General features: G+C 35.6%; 1 non-coding gene across 1 annotated transcript; it reads left to right on the forward strand.

The window, feature by feature from the left end:
- Positions 1–648: 648 nt before the first annotated feature.
- On the forward strand, positions 649–753 carry LOC141644970 (small nucleolar RNA R71). The gene has a single exon (XR_012544568.1). It is a non-coding gene; the product is annotated as a small nucleolar RNA R71 (small nucleolar RNA).
- Positions 754–8,241: the final 7,488 nt, after the last annotated feature.

Raw genomic sequence — 8,241 nt, forward strand, 5'->3', positions numbered from 1 at the left:
CCTTTCACCCTTTGGTTGAGAAAATTCGGGTGGGTTGGTGTTTTAGGCTTGTGGTTGAATGTGTTGTGGGTTTTGCACATTTGTACTCTTATAGCTTATGTATACATGGTTCTTCATAACCGATGGTAAAAATTTGAGTTTGGGTTATAGTTGTTTTGGTTGTTGTAAGAGGGCCTTGGTGGCCTCATGGAATTATTGTAGCTTTGGAAAGCATTAACATCTTGAACATTCGTTTCACCACCTATGTTGTATGCATTGTTAGCACATACATTAAAGGTGTGACCCATCCCTCCACACAACTCACAAGAAGGTCCTTAAACAACCTCCTCTATGGGAGGACCATAGGAGCCACTAGCTTGATTCACTTGTTTCCTTGTCATTTCCTTGAACTTCTTTATGAGAATATCTAGCTTGGCATCTGTTTCGCAATTAGAATATGAAAAATTCCCTTGAGGATAACGGCTACTTCTCCTCAAAGCATTCCCTCTTGACCCATAATTAGCTTCAGAGTCAACCATCTTCTTGAATAGGGCCAAGCCTTCGGCATCTCCCAAATGGTAAAATCCTCCCCCCGCTGAGGCATTTAGCATTTCCTTAGTTCTTGGCAATAGAGTTTGAAAGAACGTTTGAGTAATGTACCATTCGGGAATTCCATGATGTGGCAACGGTTATAAGGTCTCGGAACCTATCCCAAGCTTCTCCCATAGAATCTCCATCTTCTTGTTGAAATGCGGTGATTTCATTTCGGAGCGTGTCGGTCTTTAGAAGAGGGGAAGTACTTGGTAAAGAAAGCTTTGGCCAAGTCATCCCAAGTACTGAATTTATTTGGGGGATGAATGTTTAGCCACCGGTTTGCCTTGTCTCTCAAAGAAGAGGGAAACAACATCAACCCCAAGGTGTTTACCGGCACTTCATTTCTCTTCATTATTGCAATTTTACTCTTGAACTTCCTAAGGTGAGCATGGGCATCCTCATCAATGATACTACTAAAACAATCCTTCTCAATCAACCCGAATTGAGCGGGGTGGATTTCGAAGTTGTTAGGAGCCAAGGTACGAAAGTTGATTGGTGAGGCGGAGTCATCCGGGATTGGCCGGTTATAGACTCTTAAAGTGGCCATTTGTGGTTCAGTAAGAGGTGGAATTGGTGGAGTTTGAGGTGGTGTGTTTGGGATTTGGGTGTTGTAAAAGGGGTTTTCTTCAAAAGGATCAATTGTGCCTATTGTTTGCACTTAAAATGTGGTTTTAAGGTGCGTTCGGGTGGATGTGTGATGGTGAGCTATTTGGTGCTCGCTCAATCAAAAACATTTATATTCTCAACAAACAACTAGATAGTGGTTAAGTCATGGTCGATCCACGAGACGGTGTGTTTTGGGTTCTAAGTCTATCGATCTCAATTTATGCTAGTGTCACAAGTATTGGGGTTTGGAGTTGTGTTCCAAGCTACATTAAGGAAATGTAAACAATCGAAGAACAAGGGAAGTAAATATAAATGGAGATGTAAACAAATTATAAAAGACACTAGGGTGTCATGGGATCATAGGAGAATCATGGTAAGATAGCCTAAATGAGTCACATAGATTGCAAGCACTTATTATTGTTGGAATCGAGTTAGTTTATTGTTGGAGTATGTGTCCTCGACAATAATGCGAACACATGTTTAAATCTCATATTAAGAATGCTAAAGGGAATGTAATATTTTATTGTCAACTGATCCACAGTAATCGGTAATGATTGGCTGACTAGAATTTGACATTACTGTCGTATGACGGTGGTGATCAGTTGATCCCTTAAGGTCATACCTCTAGGGTAACGCTCTTAATTGATTAATTAATTAATTGAATGACGATACAACTTAATTAATTTCTTAAAATTGAACAAATGATTTTGTGAGTAATGATACGTATCTTATTGTAATTCGATTAAATGAGATTCGTACTAAGTAATTGAATTGTTTTATTACTTAAGGTTTATTTATTGTTTACCAAACAATTAAAATAAAGAATGAATTTTTTATTATAAATACAAGTAGTTGCGATTTATAATTCTATGACTCATTTTAAGTAATTGTAATTGTGAATTACTAAGTGAATTTTGTATGTGATTTATTTCATTTATATAATGATTTTTAATAAGTTAATACAAATTAACATTTGACAAACTTAAAATGGACCCATTTTAAATGGGTGAGCCGTGTTGATGGGTTTATAAGGTTTAATTGTGTTTTATTGTTTTAATTAGTGAAAGGCACTATGATTACCAACTAATCCTAGGGTTGCATGCCTAAAACTCTTGAGAAGAGTAACAAGAAAAGGCATTGGGCACTCTTCCCCCTTCAACCTACCCGGCCACCCTAAGATAAGAGGAGAATTTTTCTCTTCTTATTTTACAATTCATTTTACATAAGATATTTACTTAGAGAAGAACTTATCTCTCTAGTTTTATTGTGAACACTCTAGAAAATCTCACATTATCTCTAATATTATTCTCTTATTAATAGAAGTAGTATACTAATAATACTAGTAATTTTAAGGATATAAATACTAATTTCTAGGAACAAAATTAGTACTTTGATTAAGGGTGATTACCTTGGTACAATCCTTAAGGAGTAGATCCCATCATTGGATCTAGGGTTTTTCTTGGGCATTTGGATTTTTTGTTTAAGAAGACTAATTAGGTAGGAGACTAATTAGTATAAACCATCTCGGCCCTCTATGTAAGAATAATCGATTTTTCTTCTTACTTTGTATTTTTGTCATGCATGCATAAGTTTCTTTTAGTTTATGATTTAACTAATAAACACATAGTTATTAGAAGTGTCTAATAAGAGATTAATGAATTAGACAATTGGTATCAGAACAAGAGTTGTTGCATGCATAATCGGTCTTGTTTTTCCGAGTTAAAATGTTAACATTTAAAACTTGCATTTTGTGATTTATGATGGTAAAGGCAACGAAATTTTTGCATATTAAATATTCTGGTCCTAAATTGAATTTAGGTCATTTTGATGATTTATGGTATTTTACACATTGTATGTTTTATGATTTTTACATGTTAAAAATTGATTAAGTAGAGGTATTTTGGTTTAAAAGCGTTAGACTTCGTTTCTTCCCATAAAATTTTAGTATCTTGTCACATGCAATATTTACACACTGTATGTAAATTTTGAGATAAAATGGTTTTATTTTGCATGATTTATGATTTTTAGATCTAAAAATCACATAAATAGTGACTATTTTGGCAAAAATAGCTAAAATGAATTTTATGGCATGAAATTTTTCCTCAATGATTTTTATATGATATGAACATCAGATCTAAAGTTGCATGTTAAATTTCGTATGATTTTTATGGTTATTAATTTTTATAAGATATAAATTGATAAATAACAACTTTAATAGTCATAAATATAAAAATTCGATTTTGGGCTTAAAATTTGTCATTTCCAGGTTCAAGAAACTTATTTAGAATATTCAAATTTTTAATTTTAATTTATTGCATAATTTTATGTTTAATTTTGAATTAAAGGGTTAAAATTATGTTTTATATGATTTATTTGTGAAATAAATTAAAATAATCTAAGGGCAAATTTTATTAAAATTTTGGAACGTTGGAATTTTCCTGAATATACAAAATTATGATTTTTAAATTTTCGAATTTTTATGACTTTTTGGGAATTATTTCCTTATTATTATGAATAATAGTGATTAAAGAGCAATTATATAATATCAAGTTGAATTATTGTCAAATATTTAGTGAAGACTAAATTTTTGAGTCCTAAGATGGTTGGGATAATTATCTTGGACATAGATTTGATTTATATAATATTGTGTGATTTTAAAAGGTTAATTGTCACAATAATCTATAAAACCGGACCGAATATATGATATTAGCTTAAATAGGGCGATTTGTCCCATCATATGACATGTTTCATACATATATTAATGCTGCATTTTTAGTATGATTGTCATATTTTATTTTATATAATTTTGAATTATGTAATTTGTACTTAGTATGGCCTTAGTTTTTTAACTGGTATTTCCCGAAATGAATGGAGATATCGATTCGGTTGTAATTAATGTGATCTCGTATCACTTTTATTTTATTTTGTTTTTCTTTTTATAATGTATAAAGTAGAAAAGCTATGTAAATTATTTATTTCGGAGTTCCTTGAAGACGGTGCAATTCGAGAAGGTAATCCGACAAAGACGGTGTTGCCTTGGGGTGCATGCCAAATGAAGTTCAAGGGACCAAAGGAGTTGGTTTCCGAATTTGTAAATAGTTTATTAGATTTACTATTTTAGGAGGGTCATACTAGGATTTTATCTTTATGCTTTGCATTTGTTTTATATGTTTGCATGCATAGCCAAATCGTCATAACTAAACATGCATATTGTTTTATCGAGTCATCCACCGTGTCAATTATATTTATCGTAGTTCACCGCTTTAGTTCACTTAAAACGTGATAGATAACGAATTGACAAGACCTCTCACTAAAAATAATTGAGAATTAGCCTTACCAAATAGTAGAACCATGAGTCCCAATTTCATATGGAAGTAGGCTCGGCTCACCGGGGTGCTAAACTTGTTACGTTGGGTAAGTGGGTAGTAAAATGTTATTACATGTAGAGAGAGAAAAAGCTCTGAAATTAAGGAGAAATCGTCTAGGGTTCTGAGATTATGGCAAAAGCAAGGAAACAACATCAAAATAATACTAAAAATAGTAATAAAAATTCCAAAAATAGTAACAAAAATCATGATTCTCATTTACTAGACGAGGAAGTTCATATTCAAGCTGATGTAGAGGAAACGGAATCTAGGGCAAGGGTTTTGGATTTTACAGAAGAGAATCTTGCACCATATGATCTGGATGAGGATTTGGAAACTATTGCTGAAGAGGAGGAGGTACAAGAGGAAGCTGTGCCTACTGTCACTACGGATGCTGTTCCTACTGAATCATCTGGTGAGTGGACTGAAGTTTCTGGTAAAAAGTCATCACCTTTACTCAAATTAACCTTAGATGATGTTAAGGATGAGATTAATTTTTGGTCTACATCTATCTTTGGTTATGTTGTTGGAGCTAACCCTCCTTGGAACGTTTTGGATGGTTTTATTAAAAGAATGTGGAAATAGGATGACTATAATCAGGTCTCCTTCCTACCTAATGGAATTTTCCTTGTACGGTTTAAGACCAAGGCCATTCAACAGAGAGTATTACAGCAAGGGTATGTCATGTTTGATAACAAACCTGTCATAATTAGAGAATGGACACCCACAACTGACCTGGTTAAGGAGAAACTTGACAAATTGCCTATCTGGGTGAAGTTGGTGGGTTTGGACCTTAAGTTTTGGGGTAAAACATGTCTCCATAAACTTGGGGGTCAGATTGGGACAGTTATTAGAAGGGATGAAGCAACTAAGAAGAAAATGTTTTTGGGGTATGCACGACTGATGATTGAAGTTAAGATTAATCAGAAATTCCCTGAATCATTAAGTTTCATGGATGAGGAAGGGAAAGAGAGGAAAGTGAGACTGGAGTATGATTGGCTCCCTATCACTTGCAACACTTGCAAGGGCATAGGGCATGCCACAGGGCAGTGCAGGAAGAAGGTTACTACTCAGAAAGTTACTCAGGTGTGGAGGAAGAAAGTTGTCCCTGTTGCATCTGTTTTAACTACCCCAATTGTGGTTGGAACTATTGGCACCAACAGGGGCAAGTCTCCTGTTCAGACTGCATCCAGACTGAGTAGACAGGATACTCATCCACCTGTTATTACTCCTGGTAGCCACTCTTATGTTGAAGCTGTCAAAATGTCTTTAAGGAAGGAACAGGAGAATGTTACACCTAATCAGGATATGGGAAGTGTATCAAGGACTACATGTGATAATGGTTAGATTAGGTTTCTGGAATGTGAGGGGCCTCAATAAAATCAATAAGCAGATGGATATTAGGAGATTTCTGCATTTAAATAAGTTAGAGTTATTTGGACTGATTGAAACTAGGGTGAAAAACAATAAATGGAAGAAAGTTAGTAATTTCATTAGTGATTGCTGGTCTGTGTGCACTAATCATCAAAGTCACAAGGGGGGTAGAATCTGGGTTCTTTGGAATCCCCAAGTGCTCACTCTTGACATTCAGCATATATCTGCTCAAACTATACATACAAAGCTCACTGATAGAGGAAGGAATTTGACTTATTGGGTTACTTTTGTTTATGGTTACAATAAAGTTGCTGAGAGGAAGGTGCTTTGGAGCACCTTAGAGCACTTTCATAAGGTTACTCCAGGGGCCTGGTTGATTGGGGGGGATTTTAACAATGTCTTGTTTCCCAATGAAAGGATTGGGGCTACCATTACTAGTGCTGAATTATCTCCTTTCCAAACTTGTGTTCAATCTTGTGGTGTTGAGGATATCAAGGCTGTAGGCTCTTTTTTCACCTAGACTAACAAACAAGAGGCAAGTTCTAGGGTCTACAGTAGGATAGACAGAGCTCTCATTAATGATGCTTGGTTGCATTTATTTCCTGAATCTTTTGCAAATTTCCTTCCTGAAGGAGTGTATGATCACTGCCCATGCCTCATTCAGCTGGAATCAAATGATAAGGCAAGACACATCCCTTTTAGATATTTTAATATGTGGGCTAAATCTCCTGATTTCGTGGGTATCATTACTAAACACTGGAATGCTCCTATATATGGCACTCCTATGTACAAAGTGGTCAATAGAATGAAAGGCATGAAGTCTGATCTCAAGCAATTGAATAGGGATAATTTCCATGATGTGGAAAAAACTGCTCAGATTATGCTTATGACTCTCCATAGTATTCAAACTGATCTTCAAACTAGGCCTTTAGATCCTCAACTCATTGAGGTTGAGAAGGCAGCTGCTGATGGTTTTAAAGTTCTGGATGAAGCTAGGACTTCTTTTCTGGCTCAGAAGGCAAAAGTTTCTTGGTTAGAGGAGGGTGATGACAACACTGCATTCTTCCATTCTGCCATTAAGAAAAGAAGGATAGCTAACAAGGTGATGCAAATTGAAGATCAAAATGGGATTTTGCATACTCAGATTCAGGGAATTAATGATGCCTTTGAGAGTTATTATAAGCAGATTTTGGGTACTAGCTGTCCTGATACTGGAGTTCATTTCCCAACTGTTAGACAGGGCCCTGTGTTGACTGAGCATCATTATAGTTGCCTTGCTAGACCAGTCACTGGGGATGAAGTCGGGAGAGTGATCTTCTCCATTCCTGGTAATAAATCCCCAGGACCTGATGGGTTTAACTCTCAGTTCTTTAAGGATGCTTGGGGGGTGATTGGTGCTGATGTTACTGCTGCAGTTCAGGATTTCTTCAATTCTGGGCAGCTCCTCAAGCAGACAAACAATACCACTCTAACTCTGATACCTAAAGTTGATATGCCTAAATGTGTGACTCAATTCAGGCCTATAGCATGCTGCAATATGATTTATAAATGCATTGCTAAGGTCCTTTGCAATAGACTAGGACAAATCCTTCCTGACATTATTAGTCCTACTCAAAGTGCTTTTATCAAAGATAGAGATATTGTGGAGAACATTTTGATCTGCCAAGACCTTACCAAACTATATAATAGGAAGCATTGTTCTCCCAGAGTGATAATGAAGCTGGATCTTCAAAAGGCCTATGATTCTATTGAATGGGATTTTTTGGAGGGGATGCTGAAAGCTCTGAAATTTCCTTCTCATTTTACTAGGCTTTTGATGGAGTGTGTGACTACTCCTCATTACTCTTTGTCCTTGAATGGTGAGTCTTTTGGTTATTTCAAAGGACAAAGAGGTTTAAGACAAGGAGATCCATTATCTCCCCTTCTTTTTTCCATTTGCATGGAATATCTTACCAGGATCTTTAACAGAATGAAGTAAATTGATGGGTTCAAACATCATCCTTTATGCAAGAAACTGAACCTCACCCATCTGTGTTTTGCTGATGACCTATTAGTATTCTGCAGAGGTGACTGGGATTCTATGCTTGTCACTATCAGAGCTTTTAATACCTTTTCTGCTGCTTCTGGTTTAAAAATGAATAAGCAGAAGTCTAATGTCTATGGTAATGTAATTCCTAAGGAGATTTTAGAGAAGTTTGCTGTGATTTCTTGTTTGAAAATTGGTACCCTACCCTTTAAATACTTAGGGGTGCCTATCTCTGCTAAGAAATTGTCAGTTTTGGATTGTAATATTCTGGTGGAGCGTATTGTGGATCGCATTAGA

This window comes from Silene latifolia, chromosome 2 (genome assembly GCF_048544455.1).
Source record: "Silene latifolia isolate original U9 population chromosome 2, ASM4854445v1, whole genome shotgun sequence".
Classification (NCBI taxonomy): domain Eukaryota; kingdom Viridiplantae; phylum Streptophyta; class Magnoliopsida; order Caryophyllales; family Caryophyllaceae; genus Silene; species Silene latifolia.